A 23997-nucleotide genomic window follows, 5' to 3' on the forward strand; every position below is an offset into this window, starting at 1 on the left:
GTCGATAGAGGCGTCGCGCTAGCTACTGGAATCGCTCACTCGAAGCGCATCAAATTCCATGACTTAGTAATATTAAGATAGCCAGATTTGCGAGGCGTGCAAGGTGAAGGTTATTAGTCACATCCCCTAAAACAGTGGCCTCATGGAGTGAAGGTGATTGATGAAGGGCGAGAAGGTACCAAACAAACAAGAGAGGAAGATTACATGCAAAGCAGGAGAGTGGAGTACCTGTCAACCTGAGGCATAGATAGACGAAGCTCCCTTGATTTGCCTTGAGGGTTGCTCTGCTCTGCTCTGCTATGATCTGTTTGGCTTTGCTGTTATTAAATAGACAGCCTCGATTTGATCGTCCAAAATGGCGGATGACCCTACTTCTTGTCCCTTCCGCCATCGCTCCCCGCCAAACTTAGCGGCCCATTTCTTCTGATTGATTGAAGGCCAGGCGACCCCTCCCATGCCCCGGCCGGCAACCCCCTCCAAACCTTACTGTACTTTCAGCTTCAGGTCCCGCCACTTTCATACTTCTCCTCCCACCTTGGATGAATATTCACTTGGCTAACTTTAGCAAACCCTCTTCCTCGGCCCTTACCTATCATCCTCTTTAACTAATTTTCTTACCTAGCCCAACTAAGTGGCTATTTTGTTTCCATGCGGCCTCCAGCTCTTTGAGAAGATCGTAGCTCCCACTAAGACTCAAGTCCCACTAGCACATGTGCCCAAAAACTTCTACAAAATTTCACACGCATTGTAGCATAGATTCAAGTCCCAATAGCACATGTAGACAAGAAGTTCTGGTCCCAATAGCACATGTAGACAAGAAGTTCTACAAATTTTCACATAGGGTTGATTTGAACAAAAAACAAGAGTTGATTTGAGCAAAAAGCAAGTAGCCATTTTTCACAAAGGAAACACATTCCATCAAAAGATACAACCTATGTGGATTGAGCTCCCAACCTTTCACATTGGAAAAACCATAATTATCTATAATTCAAGCAAGCTGGAAAGGTGGTGTATTCCTACCAAAGTAAGCATGAGAGAGAGAGAGAGAGAGAGAGAGAGAGAGAGGAGATGTCCTTATTATTCAAGTTATATAATATTTGAATAAGGAAATAGCATTCAAACATAGTGCCTAGGCTTGGATAAAGCATCACATTGACATTGTAACACTAATAGGTAGCATCCTCCCTTCCCCTCCATATTAGTTAGTGATTGATTGGAATTTAATTTACACCTATGGTTTTCTTTTTCTCGTTAGAAGGTTTTATTATCCTCAGTCAAAGCCTTATCCTAAACTATATATTGTGGCTATCAAATTACATGGAGCCACATCTCCAGCTATTTGTGGATTCTTTTAAGGTTCATCATAAATTTTCATCATCCTTCTTTGGATCACATTGATAAATAATTATAAATAGCACCAATATCCATAGCCGTTGCATGCAATGCAGTGACAATGAGTACAGCATTGACTCACTAGCTAGGGAAATCTCAAGTTGGCATTCGGGATGTCCAAAACGTTGTTCCTCTACATTACACCAAATGTGAACACTAGATTCGATGTGTGACCTAGAAATATATTATTTACACTCCACTAGTATATACCAAAGGAAAAAGCATTCAAACATGTGTGACCTAGAAATATATCATTTACACTACACTAGTATATACCAAAGGAAAAAACATTCAAACATAGTGCCTTGCTTGGATAAAGCATCGCATTGACATTGTAACACTAATAGATAGCATCCTCCCTTCCCCTCCATATTATAAACAAAGTTAGTGATTGATTCGAATTTAATTTACACCTATAATTTTCTTTTTCTCGTTAGAAGGTTTTATTATCCTCAAATCAAAGCCTTGTCCTAAACTATACATTGTGGCTATCAAATTACATGGAGCCACATCTCCAGCTATTTGTGGGAGCATTCTTTTAAGGTGCATCATAAATTTTCATCGTCCTTCTTTCGATCACATTGATAAATAATTATAAATTGCACCAATATCCATAGCCATTGCATGCAATGCAGTGACAATGACTACAACATTGACTCACTAGCTAGGGAAATCTCAAGTTGGCATTCGAGATGCCCAAAACATTGTTCCTCTACATTGCACCAAATGTGAACACTAGATTTAATGCTCATTCAATGTGTGAACTATACACTACACTAGTATATACCAAATGATCCATGTGGCATGCTTCATCATTGCCTTGAAAGTAAAAGCCATGACCAAGCATGAGCACACAACAAAAGGCCACAAACCATCTTATCGAAAGAACCTCAGAGAAAGCATTATAGCATCAAAGGAATATCTAAATGCTCAAAAGGATGATGGATCGTTTCAATTACATATCATCTCATCATTTGGAATGGGAAAAGTTTTAACAATGCTGAAACAAGTGATCTCCCTAAATGGCACAATTTTCAAAATCATATAATCATGCATTTTTTCCTAGTGCTATCAATCATGGTCATGTTCATCTTGGCACTTACATCTTTACATCAATAGCAACTTGGTAGTAGTCTAATTTATTGCCAATCTCATCAGTTAAAAGGATTCACTAAACTTAATATCATCATAGGATTGTATGGGTCATTGTTTGCTTGGGTGTAGCCATTTTTGGTGAGGTTCACGGACTTTTCTGTATATGGGTATCTTGCATGACCCATGCATTACTCAACGGAATTCGGCAAACTTTGTCTTCAAGTTGTAGTACACATTCCAAACTTGAACATGACAGCAAAAAATTATGGAATAAGGATTTGGAATGAGACTGTTAAAGCATTATAAGTGCTATGTTGCATGTGAAGCATGCATCCTAAAGACTATAGGATATAGCAATTTATTCAAAAACATTAAAATTTTGTTCTATACATACATGCAACCAAGTAACTTATTCTAAAGTACACTACGTGAGCTTCTCCTCAACCCAAGGACATGCCTAAATGAGATCATTATGCATGGGTTAATGGGCCTCCACAATGTTGTGCTAAAGTGATGCATATAACCCATTTGAGGGCATGCATGGTGGTCTTAAAGCATTGATAGTTGTTAGTATTGGTATCTAGATTCACCCTAAAATGGAAGAAGTTGAAAAAGTGCAATTTGTGCATGTGCAAAGATATTTTAATAAATCCAACACTATTTACAATTTTGAATTGTTTCTTTTTCCATGCACTTGCTTGCTATATGGCTCATAAGCATGCCAAAGATCATTGAATTTAATAATACATAGCATCAAACCCGATAGCGTGCCCTTTGGCCTATTTGTGTTTTGAAGCATTTTAGACCACATTGCACTTGTTTGGGATATCTAATTCTACTGACATGTATCGTCAGAGGGGAAAAAACCGATGGCTGAACTTTCGCTATTCTCGTGAATTTTGAATTCTCACACCTCCTGCCCATCAAATCTTGGAAGATTTAAGTACCTGCTGCTTTGCAAACGCCCTGCAACCCGCACACACCTCGACGTGACCTTGCACAGACTTTGGTTTACCATTGTCTTCTTTCGGGTAAGTTGTCTTCTATTCTTTGCTTGCCTCACCAGCTAGCTTCTCTAGGTGTATTCTGGACTGATCGTGGCCATGGCATCAATGGCAACATGCAGGTTGCCATGGCTTGCAAGAGAAGTAGACAGAGGCTACGAGACAGGAAAGCCGAAAAGCCAGGTCAAGGCACAAGGAACAGAGTGCAGGTTGAGGAAAGCACTAGCACGGTATCGAATTGGCAACGGAAGACACTTTTGCAACATCTGCGAAGGGAGAAACAATGAGAACAAAGAAGACCCCTTGCAGAGTAGCAGCAAGAAGCGGTTGCAGATGCACACATTCGATCATTGCCATCGGGGCGAAGAACATGAGCTGTGGTGTCGCTATTGGTGGGAACATTCGAGGCAGCAACATTAGGCCATTCATGTGATTATGAGTCTCGAGTCTTCACAAGCTTTACACTGCACTCCAAAGTTCGTAGGGTAACAACCCTACCAACACCTCGAGAGATGCATGCCCAAGAGGCGATGCTCTCTAACTTGAGAAATGGCCTATAGAAAGTGAAAGGGGTAGACAACTTAGATCAAGTAGCCGCAAAGAGGGCGACATTAGCTATGATGGTGTCGCCTAAAACAAAGGAGAAAGGGCTTGGGCACACAATCTCCAAGATGTTGTCAATCAGAAGGACCAATGTGGCTCCAATGGTTGAACATAGAGCAAAAGCAATGCACGATCATCCTGATCCGAGAAGTCTATTGGCTTCAACAGAATGCAAGAAAAGTAGACACAGCCTAGGTGCGAAAGTCATTGCTACAGTGACGATGTTTTGGCATGAAAATACGAGAGTTTCTCCAAATAGAAAGGACATCTGTAAGAAGCGGACGGGAGGAAAGATGTTTGAGGAGCACATCATACACATGCTAGAGATACAACATAGGTCAGTGGTGCCTAAACCAACCTGGTGGTTGTTTGTGATTGAGCTTTGGGATTAAACTAGGCTTGGACTAAATGTGATTGTCCTAAACCAGCCCGGTGGTTGGAACATCATGCAACTGTAGGCTAGTTCAGCTCAATCGCCAGTTATAAGATTGTTCTGAACCAGCATGGTTGAGCAGACATTAGTTGTTGTCCAGTCCAGTGGCATGGTTGAGCAGAAATTAATAGCAATATATTGTTATTTTACTAAACCAGCCTGGTGGTTGGAACATCGAGGGAACATCATGCAACCGTGGCTACTTCAGCTCAATCACCAGTTATGTGACTGTCCTGAACTAGCGTGGTTGAATATACATTAGTTATTAACCAGCCCGGTGGTTGAAATTATTGTGTTTCTTAGTACTTAGATTCGTTAAATTTAATTTCCTGCTATTCGGGTCATATACCACTATTAAATTGTGGAATTCAGAAATGAAAAGCAATATATTGTTATTTTCTGATGGTGAAATTCAGAAATGAAAAGAAATATACTTGTTATTGTCTAATATGTGAACTTGAGATATACTTATTATTGTCTAATATGTCATTGTCCTCAACCAGCGTGGTTGAACAGACATTAGTTGTTGTCCAGCCTAGTGGCATGGTTGAGCAGAAATTAATAGCAATATATTTCACAATGTATTGTTATTTTACTAAACCAGCTCGGTGGTTGGAACATCATGCAACCGTGGTTGCTTTAGCTCAATCACCAGTTATGTGATTGTCCTGAACTAGCGTGGTTGAATAGACATTAGTTATTGACCAGCTCGATGGTTGAAATTATTGTGTTCCTTAGTACTTAAATTCGTTAAATTTAATTTCCTGCTATTCGGGTCATATACCATTGTTAAATTGTGGAATTCATATTTTTTAATGGTGAAATTCCGTCAGTCTAATATGTGAGGTTGAGACCGTCAGGCTAAACCATCCTGGTGGTTGAAACTGTGACAGTGTCCTAAACCATCCCAGTGGTTGAAATTGTGACTATCCTAGGAAAGGTGTCCTAATCTAGCCCAGTGATTGAAATTGTGACTATCCTAAACCAGTGCGGTGGTTGAAAATTGTTTTGCTTCATTATATACTTTAATTAGACTGTGTTTTGTAACCTTTTAGTAGTAGCAAAAAGGGGGCTCATTCTTCTGTTGTTCCCACATGTTGGGTCAACAGACGAAGTTGTATCTCAAGTTTGTGGATTAGAATCTGGACATTTCAATTGGACGGAGGAGCTTTCAGCATTGCAAGCCCTGGTACATGAGGAAACTCAAAGACATGAATGTTTGTTGTTGCAAATCACACATAGACTTTGACCTGGCTCGGCAAGCTATGAATGACTTGAGCTCTGGTCATGTTGGAGCATTGCTCCATGGGGATCGATGCCCATGCCTCCCCGATGAATACATAGTTTGTAGGCCACCTAGATCCTCATCATGTGTTGCACGGGAGGGCAGGTTTTGTAGCCTTAGGTCTGTGTGGGAGCCAGTGGTTCGTCCAAAGGGAGACCATGAGCATTATGAAGAAAGGGAGCTCATTTTGGGACCTTGAGAGAAATCCACAATTTCTTCTTTTTTCGTGAGTCCGAAATATAGGAAAGTAATAAAATACTCCTTAAAATATACATAAATATTGTAAACATGTTAGAGAATGACAGTGGGTGAAAGGATAAAGATATTCTTCTATATTCACTCCCATATCTCATGAACGTTATTATTCAATGCTCCTACAAGCCACGTCTTTCTCTCAATCATTTTCTAGCCATCTCCACGATCATTGAGCTTCTCTATCAGAACACCATAACTAATCTCGCCATGCCTGTTTTTCAAAGTTTACCGCCTCTACGAGTCTTTATCTTATGAAAGAGTAATGAAATCGCGAAGCAATATTGGAAAAACATTGCACTGAAAATGGCAACACCAAAATCCAACTCTATAGAACAAGCCAACAAGAGATGGCAACACCATCTTCATATTGATTTAGCTCAAGAATATGCGCCTCTTCCAAAATGACAACACATCGATGCCATGCAAAGAGAAAACATGAGGAGAGAAGGTTTACAACATATCGACTTATGGTATGATGGAAAGATTTATCCAAAATGTTTTGTCGGAAGGTCTACACCACCATTCTCAAATCCGACAACATTGCTGAAATTTGTGGGCGACGGAAGAAAAGGTATGCATGGATACATCACAGCTCAGTATCAAGTTGCGCACATGTATAAGTCTTTATATGAGCAAGAGGCAAACACAAAACTACAATAGATAGCCAAAACTTCTAGATTGAAAGAGCAGTTACATAATGAAATTGAAGAACATACAAAGACGAGGGAGGAGTTACGTAAAGCAAGATCGAAAGCGACCCCTTTGGGAGATAGGCTTCAAGTAGAAAACTTCTCAACCTTGCAGAATTGAAATCAGGAAGTGGAGGGTGCAAGTGTCAAGTACGATTGCTAAAAGCGTTTACTATTTTCAATGCCAGGCTATGTGAATCTTCCTTTGTTAACTCCTATTTATGCATCCAGTTTGTAGGAAAGTGTTGGAGCCCCAAAATGAAAATGTTGATTTGAACGCTCTTCCCGTAAAACAAATGAAAGGTCTATTTTCAACGACTATTGTGAAAGGGATGATTGAGGAAAAGAAGTTTAAAACCATCAAACGCAATGTTGTGCAACAATTCGTGGAAAGCAATAAAGTTGATGTAAACTTAATTCAGGAGGCTCTCGATGAGAGTGGGGTTAGTAGGAAAGGTTATTCTTCTACTTTCAAAGCAGTGTCATCAACTTTTAAATATCAAAGGATCAAACGTTGTGTGGATAAAAATGTAAAAAAGTTTCTCACTTGTTGCATGCTGATGGGTGAGTGCATAGCTATGTACATAGCTAGTTGGTAGTGGAAATGAGCTATGCATACTCTCATAAAAGACTCCACATTGATGATATACTTTCTTGAGATGGCAGATGCTTCTCCAGGGACTTCTGGGAGATGATGAAAAGTAGTGTGGGTACATCAGGCACTCCAGAGCATTTGGTGTGGGAGGACATGTCTTTGATTGTTGTCCGGAGCTATGTTTGTCTTACCATGATTGCTCCTGATTTGTAAGTCATGTGAGCAATTATATCATGGGTTGTGGGCGTGCTTGAAGGTTATGTGCATTGGTGGTGCCTAAGGTTGGAGTATAGGCACTAATTGCCTTGGTATAAAGTTTGAAGGGAAGGGTGAAGAGTGGTGAAAAAGGAAATGCATGATGTGGCTAATTTACAAGGAAAGAAGCCATGCATGTTACGTAAGGCTGGAAGGGAAGCTCCTCGTCAATGAGCTAGCAGATACACAAGTGGACAGCAACCAAGGGTGGCTGGAGAATGATCCTGAAGGGAGCACGCGTCGCTATACTGGGTACACACACGGAGGATCATCACATGAAGAAGGGCTACTGGAGAGTCCTGGAAAAGATGGGCTGCTTGGGTGGAGGATTTGGCGACAAGGTGAGGTTATGAAGAGGAGGGAGATGGCCAATGGAGGGGGAGCAGAGGATCCCTCAGCAGAGGAGTATGGGGTAGAGTCATCGTGGGTTGATGGGGGCATCGACTGCAGGCTAGGAGGGAGAAGGGGATTGTGCTTGTGGGTTTAGGGGTCGCCACAATGAGAAGGAGATCTCGGACTGATGAATGGTGAAGGATTCCGAAGGGTGAGGAGATAGCCGTGAGCTGGAGGACCATTGGAAGAATTGAGAGCTTCGTGAACTCTAGAGCATGGATGAAGGCGTCACTACTGGAGAAAAAACCGTGGAGACCTGGGCTAGCAGGGAGCCTCATTATTACGCAAGTTGAAGCATAAGAGGAGACTGGAACCTCATGAGTTTTGAGGAGGAAGTTCATGGGCTCACATTACAGGAGGAGGTGAGCTCCGATGCAACGAAGGAGGGAGCTGGGGGTCATTAATGGGGGTCACCATTGGTATGAGAAGCTGAAAAGTGGTTCACAGGGGGAGGAGGCTGCTGGGCCAGAGGTGATGCTGCAGTGATGGAGATGATTGCACGAAGGGAGAGATGGGCAACAGAGGGGGAGAACGCGAGCTGAGGAGGAGCGAGGGATGACGGGCGTGCTGTAGTGTGCTCGTAGGTAGGCTGGTGGTCGATTGGACTAAGGAAGAGCTACTGTGAAGAAACGACGACGGTGGAGACAGGAGCTTGGAGGGTCTTGGCTGTAGCATGACTAATGTGTGGAAGGAGGAGGACGCGAGCAAAGAAGGAGTGGGGAAGGTCCATTGTTGCTTTGGAGAGAGCTTCGCGATTTGGCTAGGCATCGCTACTGCACAAGAGGAGTCCCTTGGATAAATGAAGGCTAGAGTTCATGGACAACAGAGGCAGAAGTTATGTGATGCAAGGGAGGAAACCATAAGGCCAGGATCATTATGAAAGTAGAGGCACAGGCTATGGCTTTTGTTAGAGGAGGAGGGCATCGTAGATACGGGGGAACTTGGCTTTGAGGAATCTTGCTTGGGGGGTGATGGAAGCCAAGAGCTTCTCAATTCGGAGGGATGATATGCCTTGGTGCAGAAGGTATCTTAGGTTCTCGGGGATGTATCTAGGTTCTCGGAGATGAAGATACAAAGGAGCAGGTGGCGCTTACAGAGGTCTTGATTTCTGAGTACTGAGTTGGGCTCAACTCAAGTCTAAGGAAATAAGTAGGAGCTTGTGTTGGGCTATGTAGTCCACTGGGTCTTTCTGAGGTTGTTAGAATTCTAGAGGAAATGTGGGCAGAGTGTGAGTTGTATCAGAAGATGTGTAGAGAGAAGGATGCTGAGTGAATGCCTTTTGCCTTGTGATTGCATTGTTCAGTTGTTTTAAACGTGGATGAGGGTGGATGTAAAGGCGCATTGGGCTCTACTGCTTTTGTCCATCCAACATGTGCTTCTTCCAAATCCTACAGAAATTTGGAATTTAAGAGCTTCACTCAACGAACAAGTAGATGATTTTATTGGTCAATGGTTGCATATTGAGGATGTATTTGAAGGTAGTGAGGGGACCATTGTGTATAATCCTTAGAATAATATTTTTGTTGATCTTTGAACAATTACAAAAAAGAATGGTTGAATTCTATGGAATCACATTTGAAGAGTGTTAGGGATGGCTTATATTTGTCATAAAGTTGGATGAATGTGAAATTGTGAAAGAGAAAAAGATTGAAAGAGTGACCATCACACTTATGAATAGGGCACTTGATACATCAATCACTAGAGAAAACTCAAAGCATTTCAGTGTATAATCCGAGAAGCATATTTGGTGGTTGGGACCATTTGAGGTAAGCGTCAACTTTCATTTTGTTGTTTCATTTCATTTATTATATCTAGATGCTTTAATATAGTTTCTTCTTAATGGCAGGTAAAGACAGAGTATCACCAAACCTTGTTTTGGGTGTTTCACCATACCAAAATACCAAAAGTCATAAAAAACTAAGTTCAATGAGGGCAACTTCATGTTGAAGGCAAGGGTGATTTCCAAGTTGATTGGCATATGGCAGGGGACCTCAAGACCCTCAAATGTATGTTCAACATAAGAAACGGAGGTAATTCAAAATCTCCATGCCTTTACTGCAAGGAGCCAGCCCACCATCTCATGGATCCTAAATGGTGGAGGAAAGCTCCTAATAGGGACAAGAGTGATCATGAATTAAAAGCAGTACTTGATATTCGTTTGTGTAATATACATATATGCACATTGCATGCTTTGTGTAGAATCGTTGATAAGTTGGTCTTTTTGTATATTGGATTTTCTTGGAAGATTAGAAAAAGTATTATCGGACATGGGTCTCCATGGAGGAGATGTTCATATCATAACAGATATCAAGAAGTCCTCAAATGGAAAAGATGTTCCTATCAAACCGTCAATTGGTGGAGTCAAAGCAAGAAGATTTTTATCAAAACCACAAAGAGAAGGGAAACTTGGTAGATGATCAAGATATGTTTCCAGGGTGAGATACAGACTTTGGAAGCATGTGCATAATGCACTTAAAGATGATATGGCAGATGGTGTTTCTTGAAATGTTAAAGCAGAGGTATGGAAATCCTTAGACAAGCTTTTCCAACTTTGTGACAAAAAGACATGGACCAAGTGCGATCATCGTGTGTTAGAAGAGGAGCTAAAAACTTTTGGAAAATCCATGAAATAAGCATGGACAAGCTGCAAGATAACACACTACATGGTAAGTTGAATTAATTTGTTTTGTATTCATAGTTTGTACTTTCAAACATGGTTTACAAAGTTCTGACTTAATATTTTCTGTGATTGCAGCATATTCTTTACAACCACCTTCCATATTTTGTTAAATAGTATGGATGCCCTACAATATGGTCAACAAAAGGAATGGAAAAGTCTCATTACATAGCAAGAAATGCTTTTTTTTGACATACACAGCATTTTGGAGGAGCACATAAGGCAAATATAGTCTCAAAGAAGTATTTCAGTGGTTTTTTAGAGGTATACTTCAAAGGTTGCAAATCTAGAAAAAAGTTTCATTGTCAAAAGTTAAACTTGCCTTTAATATGGCACAAAAGAAAAGAAGAAGGGAGATCCTTTGATAATTCAACAGCTGCACAGAAACACACAGGCTGGCGACAATCAAAGGCTCGGGGGGGTCACTATGTATAAACCCTCTATATCACGTGCGTTCAAGGCCTATTTCTAAAATCCCTTATCTGTAAATTTTTCATTAATAAAATGTACCCTTTTTCTATACAAATCTGTAAATTTTTTCCAAAATTGTTTTAAATACTCCCTTATATAAATTAACTTTTGTATAATTTAGATATTAAAAATGTCCTTTTGTTGAACTCACGTGATAGGGTTACATATGATGAGTGACCCCCCCGAGATCAAAGGTCTATGTGAATCACAAGTGGATGGATAGAGTTGGAAACCTTATGGAGATTTATAACAATGAACTAGAGGCTTTGTAATATTTAAAAAAAAAAATCAATACAGAATATGAGCTGACTATCTTTTTCTTGTAGGACTTTGTGTCCTTTGTAACTTATGACAATACAATATACTTGAGTTTACTCTTGTACTTCTTTTACATCGAGCTACTCTCCTTCGATCTGTTTAGCCTCAGAATCCAGAAGAAACAGCTCTCTAATTCTAATCAAATGATGCTTTCCATAACCATCTAATTGGCTAGGATCTTTGATCCCTAGTGCTAAAGCGTAAGTAGTGTGTATGTCAAAAAGTACCCTACCCTTGAGCACTATTTACTAGGGCCATATCCAAAAATATCTAAAGCAGATAATTTCTCAATCAATATAACTTTGTCATTCCGCCAATTTAACTGGTACCCACTAAGGAACTTTGACAAACATTTTAAAAAGTAGACAGCTGTCTCTCCATCGTTACTTAATTGTCTGTGGTATATCATAATCTTGGCAAATGACATCTTGTTCATGTACTATGCAAGGGAAGACAACTATCCAAGTCCCCTTTCTCGGCTCCCATAGGACCTTCTCAGAAAACTGTCATCTTCAATATAGAGCTATAGTAGAAAAAAAGAAGCAATGAGATATATATACAAGTCTTGCTAAAAAAGATCTAGCAGAGAAAATAGTGAGATAGTTTAAAAAAAGAAGAAATGAGAAATATATACAATCCAAAAGATCCATGATAGTGAGATAGCGTACCTTCATATTCTCATCATCCTCCAAAATTTTATCGATCCAAAGATTAGTGCTTCTCCCTGTCAAGCCTCTCTCTCTCTCTCTCTCTCTCTCTACCTCACCCCCCCTCCTCTCCCTCTATCTGTACTTGATCTCTCTCTAATAAGCATACCAAGCTGTACTAACTCCCCGTCCTCTGGTCTCATTGATGACTTCAAATCCAAACTAGGCTAGGCATGTCCCATACCCAGTGCAAATATGTCACCAATTGAGAGATGGCCTCTGTCTGAAGTGCTGTATAGCAAACTGCCCCTGTACTAGTTGATGAGGGACAGAGGGCTGCATATCACCTGTCATCTCTCAAATCTCCACTCTGTTGCCAAAAGATCACTCCCCTAGAAAGGCGTCTCACTAGGGTATGAAACAACCTAGCTGATACGGGTCTGATAAAAACTGTTGCTAAATAACTGTATGCATGTACAATCTCCACCTCCTCCCCATGGTATGTGAAACTTTGTCTGCAGGGTTGTTAGCGATGAGGTTTTAAAGATCATAGCCGTGGTCTTCCCAAGATTAACAGTCAGGTCTCCCTCTCCCCCCTTGCAAAACATCTTCAGGGCATCCAAGTGTCTCTGCAGAGCTATTTGCCAAGGGGGATAGAGGGCAATATCATCTCCACATAAGAGTATCATGTCTGCCAACAATGACCCCTCCCCTCCAAACCTGTGATCTTGTGCTCCAAAAAGTGAGGGCATCCATCCTTTACACCGATCATTCCCTCAACTCAGTTTGACATACCACCCAATGCTCGAAATCTCCCTTTGATTGACTCATGTAATCTCACCACCCCCCAGCTCATGATTCCTAGATCATTAGTCATCCGTCCTCGTGGAATCCTTAAAATATTCCAAAGTTTATGGTCAGATATCATTTGCAATGATTGTCATTATCTCTCTCTGCCTCTACTTGATCATTGAAGCTCTCTAGCAAGATCACCCCCCCTCTCTCTCTTTGCCTCCACCCCCTCCTCTCTCTCTCTCTCTCTCTCTCTCTCTCTCTCTCTGAAGCTCTCCAACATGATCACCCCCCTCTCTCTCTGCTTCCACCCCCTCCTCCAACTCTCTCTCTCTCTCTCTCTCTCTCTCTTTCTCTCTCTCTCTCTCTCTCCTTGTGTGTGTGTGTGTGTGTGTGCATGTGTGTGTATGTGTGTGTGTACAAAACAATGCGATATGGAGGGTTGGGAATGTCCCAACCCTCCATATCGCTTTCTTTTGTACACTTTCTCTGCTCCCTCTCCCTGTCTCTCTCTCTCTCCTCCCAAGCCTCTCTCTCTCTCTCTCTCTCTCTGCTTGCCCCCCCGCCCCCCCTCTCTCCCTCCCTCTCTCTCTCTCTCTCTCTCTCTCTCTCTCTCCAGCAAGCTCACCCCCTCTCTACCTCTATCTCTACTTGATCTCTTTCTTCCTATCTCCCACTCTCTATGTCTCTCTCTTTCTCTCAGGCTCTCCAGTAAGATCCCCCCATCTCTCTCTGCCTCCTCCCCTCCCCCCCCCTTCTCTCTCTCTCTCTCTCTCGCTCACTCGCTCTCCAGCAAGATCACCCCCCTCTCTCTCTGCCTCCACCCCCTCCTCCCTCTCCCTCTCTCTCTCTCTCTCTCTCTCTCTCTCTCTCATTAGGAAAAAAGGGAGCTCATTTTGGGCCCTTTTAGCCCAGAAGGAAAATAGCCCTCCACCAATCAAAGGAGGGCCAACATAACATTGAAAAAATCAGAAAAAGAAAAGGAAAAGAAATATTGTCGAGTTTGCATTCAATGAGGATACTTGATTACTTTATTATATCTGATGTACAACACAAAATTTAGTATTTTTGACATCACCGGCGCATCCAGAGCGGGCCAAAACCCTCGAAATGACTTTTGAAATGCCGAAAACGGGCCCCCGGAGGCTAAAAAAAGGTCGAAAAGGCCCGGAAAGCCACTTGTACAAATGAAAGCGATTTGACAGGTCGGTCCAACCTGTCAAATCACTTCATTTGTACAAGTGGCTTGCCGGGCCTTTTTGGGCTTTTCCAGGCCTTTAGGGACCCGTTTTCGACATTTCAAAAGTCGTTCTGGGGGTTTTGGCCCGCTTCGGACACGATGGTGGTCAAAAATACCAAATTCTGTGATGTACATCAGTGGGGCTATGCCATATTTTATTGTTTTAGAGGTAAGAAAAATAAAGAAATAGATAATTTCTCTCAGGGCCCCAAAATGAGCTCTCTTTTTTCCTAATGCTACTTGCGTGTGTGTGTGTGTGTGTGTGTGTGTGTGTGTGTGTGAGCGTGCATGTGTGTGTGTGTGTGAGCCTCTCTCTCTCTCCCTCTCCTCCCTCTCCTACCATAGTTTGTATGCTTTCTCCCTCTCCCTCCCTCCCTCCCTCCCTCCCTCCCACCCTCTCTCTCTCTCTCTCTCTCTCTCTCTCTCTCCCTCTCTCCGTATCCCTCTGCCTATGTCCCTCTAGATCCCCCCTCTCTCCCTCTTCTACCATGTGTGTGTGTGTGTGTGTGTGTGAGGGTGTATAAATGGATTTCTTCATTTTGAGTGTATGAAACCCGATAAGGAGGTTTCGACGGTGGATGACTACCGGGAATAAGTTCGATTGGGTATGGAGGGTTGGGAATTTCCCAACCCTCCATATCGCATTCATTTGGGTTGGGAATTTCCCAACCCTCCATATCGCATTTATTTGTACACTTTCTCCCTTTCCCTCTCTCTCTCTCTCTCTCTCTCTCTCTCTCTCTCTCTCCCTCTCTCCCTCTCCCTCTCTCTCTCCTTCTCCCTCTCCCTCTCCCACCCTCTCCCTCTCCCTCTCCCTCTCTTTCCTTCATGATTGTCTTATATTGAATGAAACTATCTTACATTGAATGAAACCTGTTTTGTATTGAATGACACCTATACACAAGAACATGAGAGAGAGAGAGAGAGAGAGAAAGAGTAGCATTACATATACACATAGAAACACATAGAGAGTAAGATGAAGAGAGAGTATCATGACACACACCCTAAGAGAGAGAGAGAGAGAGAGAGAGAGAGAGAGAGAGAGAGAGAGAGAGAGAGAGAGAGAGAGAACCTTTCTCGTCCATTGTGGCATGGAGAATCGACAGTGGGTGTGCATTGAAACGAAACTCAATGACAGCATGGAAATTCGACAATAGTGGAGGCATGGAAATTCAACAGCAGCGAGGCGTGGAAATTCGAGCAGTGGTGGCTTGAGACTCTCCGAGAAAGACAACCAAGGAAGATAAAATTAAAGCAAACTCCTGACCGTTGGGGGGGATACGGCAAGTAATGGTACTACTTTCGAGGCACACGTGCAATTATTAAATACAATTTAATATTCACAAAAAATGCGATGCACATACTATTTTTATCCAACGACTCCTTTATTTACATAAATGTCTATTTTAGTCAACCATTCCTCTATTAGCATAAGTGAATCCTCTCCATCCATTGGCATTCAGATTCTCTCTCTCTCCCTCTCTCTCTCTCTCTCTCTCTCTCTCTCTCTCTCTCTCTCTCTCTCGCTCTCACTCTCACTCTCGCTCGCTCGCTCTATATATATATTTAAATGGGAGAAGGTCATCGGGGGGGAGAAGAAGAAGAGGAACAAGAGGGAGGAAAGGGGGTGGTTAAGGCAGGGCATGCTCTTTGGTTCTCTTTTGTTTTGATGGTTGAGCTACAATAGAGTTTGAAAGAGAGAGAGAGAGAGAGAGAGAGAGAGAGAGAGAGAGAGAGAGAGGACTGAGAGGTAGAACTCTGTGTGTGTGCGTGTGTGTGTGTGAGAGAGAGAGAGAGAGAGAGAGAGAGAGAGAGAGAGAGAGAGATTTACAAATGAAAGTGATATTGAGGGCTTTCATTTGTACACTGTACAGTGGTGTGTAAAGAGAGAGAGAGAGAGAGAGAGAGAGAGAGAGAGAGAGAGAGAAGGGGGGGAGAACTGACAGAGAAATGAGAGATAGAGAGAAGTTAGGGAGAAGTTAGGGACTGGCACATGCACGTGTGCACGCACACACACACACACACACACACAAGCAGACAGGCAGACATGGTGTTTTTTGCAATAACTTTGAGCATCCTCTATAATTGTAATTCCAAATAATATTGGATGAGAATCTTGAAAGAGGGATCATTACATATGTCCCATACGAGATCCTCCTACACTTACAACCTACACCCTCTATGATTTCCTAACGATCAGCCTATACTGGCTTTCCCTGTCCCACTATCTCCACACTTATTTACTATCATACCTAAAAGAGACCAGAAACTTACCAAATGATTTGGACCAATGCAAATCATCTTACTCCATGAAGCCCCAAAACAAGTAGCAGGATAGAATTACTAGGTGGGGATGCTAAGGAAGGAAGCATAGCAGCTTCCAGTTTGGGTGGGGATGCTAGATTGATTGCAGAGTTTACTCCATGCTATCCATCAATAGTTGCATTAGAGGATAGAGGGGATAGAAGTACATAGAGGGGATAGTTGCATCAGAGGTTAGAAAGAGAGAGAGAGAGAGAGAGAGAGAGAACTTAGGACTTATGTTTTATGATCTCAGGTGCAATTTTGCATAAATTACAATGGCAAGGATGAAGGCTACTGCCAGGAAGACGGACAGGAGTCCCCCGATAGCAAAATTGGCAACATCTAGGGGACAGGATTCACATCCGAGAAAAGGAAAGCCAATGCATCTTCTCCAACAAGCAAAAAAGAGTAAGTGATTAGTAAGCACATTGCATAAGGAGCTAGATTGTTATTTTCAATCGACAAATGCTAATCTTTACTGCATTTGTCAAATGAAGTCGACATTGGAGCTTAGCTTGTATCCATCTACCATCAAAAGGATGCTTCTACTTCAATTCAGTTACAGATACTCATCTAGAGATCAATCTGTAAGTGAATTTTTCTTGCAGTGGTATGAAGAGACTATCTTTTGCAATCGATTTCTATGAAAAAAATTCATTTAAGTTGGGAGCAATTGAACCACTGCATTTGGACATAGGACATAAAATCCTTTGCCCTCTCAGTACTTTTTTACAATTAATTAGAATAATTTTATGCTTACAAGAAATTGGATGGTTCATAGACACCACAACAGTACGATGCCTACTCTTGTGGATGGAGGGTCCTTATAAACAACAAGTACATTTTGGAGGCTTTTTTGTCAGGAGATATAGTGGAGGCAAGTACATTATTGACACATTTAAAATTTATACATAACTTGAATATAACACAAAACTTGAAACTAAAGTTTTGTTTGTGTTTCTACCGATGATGATGATCAATTTGTGTTAAACTTCAGAGCTAGGATGATTGCAGATCTCCTTAAATATGCGTTCTCATTACCACAAGAGAAAAGCATTGAGGAGGAAAGCTTTAAGAAATTAGATGAGGGACAGAGCTCAAAAGTGATGGAAGACCTCACTTCAGAGCAGGATGAGGCTCCTTTGATAGGACTAAAGGACCATGAGGCCCAACCTCAGATGCCTCCATAATCCACTGAACTTGGACATGAACTTGGACATGAGGCCCCTCATCTAGCCCCTCAAACTACTGAGCCTGGGCCTGAGGATCGTGAGCCCCTTCCCCATCCATTTACTGATGTTGGACATAAGAATCCTTTACAAACTTCGGAGCCTCCTAGTTGAGTTGAGGCAAATTGTACTCTTGCAAGTTTGTAATGCATAATGATGTTTAATGAAATACATCTATATTCGAGACTCTAGTTTGTAATCCATAGAGCAAGAGAGAGAGAGAGCATGAGAGAGATATAGAGAGACTTGACTCATGAATATGGATGTATAAATTACAAACTTTGAATGAAAATTTGTTACAAGAGCAAATAAACTAATTCTCCATTGTTTTTTGTAAATAATAAATAATATAGTTACAATGCTAATTATGGCTATAACTTGAGAGCCAAAACTATAGCAGAACTTCTCTGATTCCAACAGTATGAGCCTAGAAAGGCTCAACTACTAGAGCGAAGGTGAGATCAGAACGTCGAAGAGAAGGTGGTGTACGAAGAAAAGGCACAACAGAAGCTCCTTGGTCAACCTTCTTCATAGGATCATCCACTGTCACCTAAACGGCACTGATTGTCTTCGAGTCATGGCATCCACCATTGCCTCAATGGCACTGATTGTCTGAGAATCATCAGTTTGTTTGACAATATAATGTATAATGTTTATCCATCGCCTCATAATTGTGTAGTATGAAAATAATCATTTCGTACTTGTAATCATGAAATCTCAATAATTCCATTTGGAATATCTCTACACAGAAGTCTCTATTGCCTTCGCTCCAATACCTATCAACATGTAGTGTAAATCAATGATTTGTTCAATAATAAATAAAAAACATTGAGTCACATCAACTCTTTATTTACCTTCTTGTTTTTCAGAATGAATGAGAATCTTTCTTTAATACTACCCTCTGTCTCCACTTGAATGTCCTGGCATAATTGAGCGAGTGTATAGCATTGTTTGAGTGATATAATTCACAATAAATTGTCATTTTCGTTAATGGTGATATCCAATGCTTCATTCTCAGGACCAAAAGAGTTCAAATCTTGATCCATTGGAACCAATTGGTTCCCAATCATTCTACTGCATTTATAGTAAAATGTTAATATGAAATTTTGAGTGGCAATCATGTACTTCAGATTAATGGAGTTGTGCACAACCTCACAGTATACTTGGTTGGATGTTATCATGTCCCAACCATAATCCAAGAAGTCAAGAATTCTTTCAGCACCATTTGTAGAGAAAGCGAGCTATATGACTCTGTTATAGCACCATGAGGAATCGGCCAATCAATGGTATTCCATGCTGGAAGAGCTAGTTTCTTTAACACACCATGGGTGTTGGCTTTATACAATAGTTGGTAAAAATGATCATAGAAAAAGATTCCTGACTGAGCTAACTGTGTTTCCAATCTACCTTGATATTGCAAATCTCCTATGGACCCATGTAACACATCCATGAATCCTAAAATGCATTTGGTACGCTGCCACTGCTCATAAGATGAAGGATATATATATGAAAATAAAAATAAAGACATTGAGGTTCTAGAAATTCTCTGATTATGAAATAAAAAATTTCAATGAAGTCACTTACAATTTGGCATGTGTTGTGGAAGATAAGTTGGATAATTCTCTCGCAACACAAGCTCTCCATGCATGTACACATGTTGAACCAATATTTCCTTTATGGATTTCATCCCCTCCTTGGTTCTAAAACCTTTCACCCTACCCTTCCAAGATGCCAAAAAGAGATTACTTGAATGTGGCTTCTTCCTTCTACTTGGTTGCATGAGCACCCAACTTCCTTTTGATACAATCAGTCTTTGCCAGGAGCCATCCAGTGTAACCTTATTTGCAACATTAATGGAAGATATAGAGGAAAGAGGTCGACGAGTGAGGGAGCTCACGTCTATAGCTTCGTCCTCGACAGTCTGATCAACATGACGTTTGGCACAAGAAGGGTTTTGATTATCGATGCATGCCATTGAGACTGATATCCAAACTTTTACTCGAACACCTAAAACTCAATGGACATATCAAAGAGCATGCATTAGACTCTAGTCTTGAATAACCATGATCTTCTTATTCAAAACTTATGAATATTATCAAGAGAGGGATTGACAAAGCAATGATATCGTTCTCGTACCTTGCGCTTCAATATTATGATCAACAATGCTTCCTGAAAAACTAAGACCATGGAAAACTTTCAAAAGTGACATTCCATTCTACAGCATCTTTATAAATACACTCTTGCTCACCGAAAATTGAAAGAATATTATCCAACTTAACACTTTCACATCTTAAATCTCAAAAAAGAGAGATTGAAAAAACAAAGAGCTCACTGTTGTACCTTGCTCCTTGATATCTTGATTAAAAAAGCTTCTCAAAGAGCCAGGTCCTGTTAATGGTTTGCCATACCCATGAAAAACTTGCAAAAGTTATATTCTAGTCTGCATCATTTTGATAAACACACAGTTTTACGCAAGAATAGATTAGATTCAAAGAGAGATATTGACAAAGAAACGGGCTCGCTTTTGTACCTTGGTCCTAGAGGTACTTCAAGTTCTAGTTTGCCATTGCCACCCAAAACTCGTGGAAAGAAACCCAATCCACAGGTTGAAGGAATGTATACAAGAAGGAAACCGAGAGACAGAGAGAGGGAGGGAGAGAGATAGAGGGAGGGAGAGTGAGAGGGAGAGAGAGAGAGAGAGAGCAGGAAGAGTAATTTGGGAGGGGAGAGTAGTTTGGGGGGAAAGCACAGTTCAGATAATGATGTATTTTGAATGAGACATTGTTAGGTAGTAGAATCGTGTCAGTAGCTCGACCAAAATTTTTAATTGTTTTTTGTAGTTGTACATTAATAAAATATTCTTTCTTGCTCTGACAATCCAGATACATCTCAAATGTTTTATAATTTTCCCACATTACGTTGGCTCTATGGCCATTGGTTGAGAGCTATTTTTCATTTTGGCCAAAAGGCCCCAAAATGAGCACAAGATTGAATGCATTCGTGGCACATGCAAGCGTTGTAGTTTGAGGCTGAAGAAGAAGACATTCAATGTCTGTCCGAATGAAATGAGGGAAGATAGCCACATCGCTCTAAAATGGAGGAGATTTAAAAATGTCAATGTTGAAGGATCTGATAAAAAGAGATGGCTATTGTCATATAAGAGCACCAGTTAGGGAGCTTGTAGGTCACGTCGTTCAATCCATCCGAAAATATGTGCTTCACAATATCACAGCCAGCTGGCAGGATAAGCAATTCAGGACGTGCCTTGCCAATTTTCCCTGTGACAGTATTGTATCTATCATAGATTTTGCAAAAAATTATTCTTTTCAAGAACAAGATGAGATACAAAGTGCTCACTGGTACAACAAGCAGATAACAATTCTTGTACATATCACGTATAGTCATTTGCTTGATTCTTCCATGCCTGATGCCAATCTGCTTGATGACTCACAAGAGTTCAGGTCATTGCAACACACTTACCATTTCTACATTTCAGATGATAGGGAACATGACACCTATTTGTGTAGCATGCTTTTCTATTGCATTGGGAATGGCTAAAAAAGAAAAATCCCCATGCAAAAAATATAAAAAAACATTGGATGTGGTCAGATGGTGCTGCCTCTCAATTTAAATCAGCATGTGGATTCTACTTCAGACATGATGTGGAATTTCTTTGGGTCTAGCCATGGCAAGGGTGAACATGATGGATGTGGTGTTGTTATTAAGCAAGCTCTGCTTAAACACCAATTAGCATGCCCTCAAGAAAAACTCAATGATGCCCATGATGTTGTAACATGGCTTACAGCCAACCTTTCCATAGGAGCGCATTCAACATGTAGTAAACAAAGCCTTAAGAATAATGTAGTACGTAGAGTGTTCCATGAAGTGAAAGTGGAAGAAGTGCAAAGGAGAATCCGGCACGATTGTGAGAAAATTAAAGGAGTTCGTGGTCTGCACAGTGTATGGGGCTTTTCAAACAACCAATTGATTAAAATGAGAAAACATTCTTGTTTCTGCAGTGTGTACATCATAGGGGATCATGACGATTGTGAGAACATTATAACTATGAAGACATGGGATCGAGTTCAAGTTTTTCCTCTACGTTTAGATGGAGTCACAAACCATGGATAGACAAATGACTCGCCACAGTTTGGGGAGAGTTTCAATGACCTCACTGACTGTCTGGAAGAGGGGAATAACTTTGCTATTGTTGCAGATTCTAGGGAGAATGAGGAAGATGACCCATACTTCCTATTGCAATGCACAAAACCTAAGTTAATTGGGGAACAACCTATGAGAAGTGGGATGTAGTAGTCGGAGCTTTTTGGTACAAAAAACATCCAAGAGAGGCCACAATTATAAACTGCTACATAAGAGTCCACAAACATGTGTGTACTCTCATCTAGTAAGAGCTATTAAGTTCCAGATGCAACCTGTGCCACAATGAAAGAAGGGAAAGAGTGTCTTCAAATTGGATTTAGACATGAATGAGCACATCTTGGGGTTGTGAAGAGAGTGGGAGAGAAGGAAGGAGTCTCACTTGCAGCTTTCTCACATACACAATGGGGGAATATACACAAAGGTGGAGGCTGAAAATAGTTTTCCTCTTCTTAGTTGTGAAAGCGAAAAGAACTCTAAGTACAAAAGAATAGGTGAACCCTATATGTGGGTCTCAAACCAAACTCAGCTAACTAAGGTGGCATACTAACTGAGCCGCTAACTAGAGTACATAAAGATAGTTGTCATCTAGTTATTATTCATGGGCGGTGTACCAACTGCATCTGCAGCTAACAAGTCGGTGACATAAATGCACAATGGTCACCCTGGCATATCACGAGTGGAGCTCGATATCTCAACACTCCCCCTCGAGCTCAATCCCAATTCCTACACACCAAGCAGGTCTCTGGACTTGTGCAGCTTCTCTGCACCCAATGCCTTCGTGAATATATCAGCTACTTGATCCTCTGTGCTGACATAAACTAGATCAATAAAACCTACTAGAGCCTTCTCCCACACAAAGTGATAATGCACCTCAATGTGCTTTGTTCTAGCATGATAGACTAGGTTATTTGCCAAGTGTATACTACTCATGTTGTCACAATAAATGACAACTGGCCCATCTATAAACTGATGCATATCATAAAGTAGCTTATGCAACCAAGCTACCTCACATGCAGCCATTGCTAAACCCTTGTACTCAGCCTTTGTGCTCGACAAGGCAACTGTAGGCTATTTCTTGCTGCTCCAAGTGACTGCAGCACTCCCAAAAGAGAACATATATCCACTTGTAGATCGTCTATCAAAAATACTACCAGCCCAATCAGCATCAGTGTATCCATGCAACTATATCTGAACCCCAGTTTCATAAAATAGTCCATATTGCAATGTGGACTTCACATACCTCAGTATGCATCTAGCAGCATCCAAATGTGCTTTCCTTGGAGCCTGCATAAACTAACTTACCAACCCAACAGCATAGCTCAAATCTGGCCTGGTAATCATCATATAAATAAAACTTCGTACTATGCATCTGTACATAGTATGGTCTTCCAAAAGCTCACCTGCATCTGCGCTCAACTTCACATTCTGCTCCAAAGGAATTGAAATAGGCTTACAGCCTGTCATCCCATATTTGGATATCATGTCCAATCAATAGTGCCTCTGCAAGAGCCATATCCCACTTGTGGATCTAATCACCTCAATGCCCAAGAAGTAATGCAGCTCTCCCAAATCCTTCATCTTAAACTTCTGCTTCAATAGCATTTTTACATGAAGGATATCTTCATCACTATCACCTGTGATGATCAAATCATCAACATAAATGACAAGCAGCATAATGCCTTTCTCTGTTTTTCTCACATAAAGTGAGAAATCTGCCTTGGAAATTTGAAAGTCAATAGTGACAAGATACTTTCCTATCTTATCAGACCATGCTCTGGGTGCTTACTTCAAGCCATACAAGGCTTTCTTCAACCTGCAAACAAACTCAAGATGAACATCATGAACATAACCTGGTGGTTGCTCCATATAGAACTCTTCTTGCAAATCACCATGCAAGAAAGCATTCTTTACATCCATCTGATGTAAAGACCATCCCTTTGATGCAACCATAGCAATGACTGCTCTTATGGTTGCCATCCTTGCAATCGGATTGAATGTTTCTTCATAATCAATGCCATATGTCTGTGCATACCCCTTGACAACTAATCTTGCCTTGTATCTGTTCACAGAACCATCTGCATTGTGCTTCACCTTATAAACCCACTTGCAGCCAAACTTGCAGCCAATTGCATTCTTGTCGTTAGGCAAAGGCACCAATT

General features: G+C 41.1%; 1 pseudogene; it reads right to left on the reverse strand.

The window, feature by feature from the left end:
- Nucleotides 1–18384: 18384 nt before the first annotated feature.
- On the reverse strand, nt 18385–19652 carry LOC147902394 (uncharacterized; annotated as a pseudogene).
- Between the last annotated feature and the right edge of the window lie 4345 nt (nt 19653–23997).

The sequence above is a fragment of the Dipteris shenzhenensis genome, chromosome 4 (genome assembly GCF_047967505.1).
Source record: "Dipteris shenzhenensis isolate YYH24624 ecotype China chromosome 4, Dip_SZ_1.0, whole genome shotgun sequence".
In the NCBI taxonomy this organism is placed as follows: domain Eukaryota; kingdom Viridiplantae; phylum Streptophyta; class Polypodiopsida; order Gleicheniales; family Dipteridaceae; genus Dipteris; species Dipteris shenzhenensis.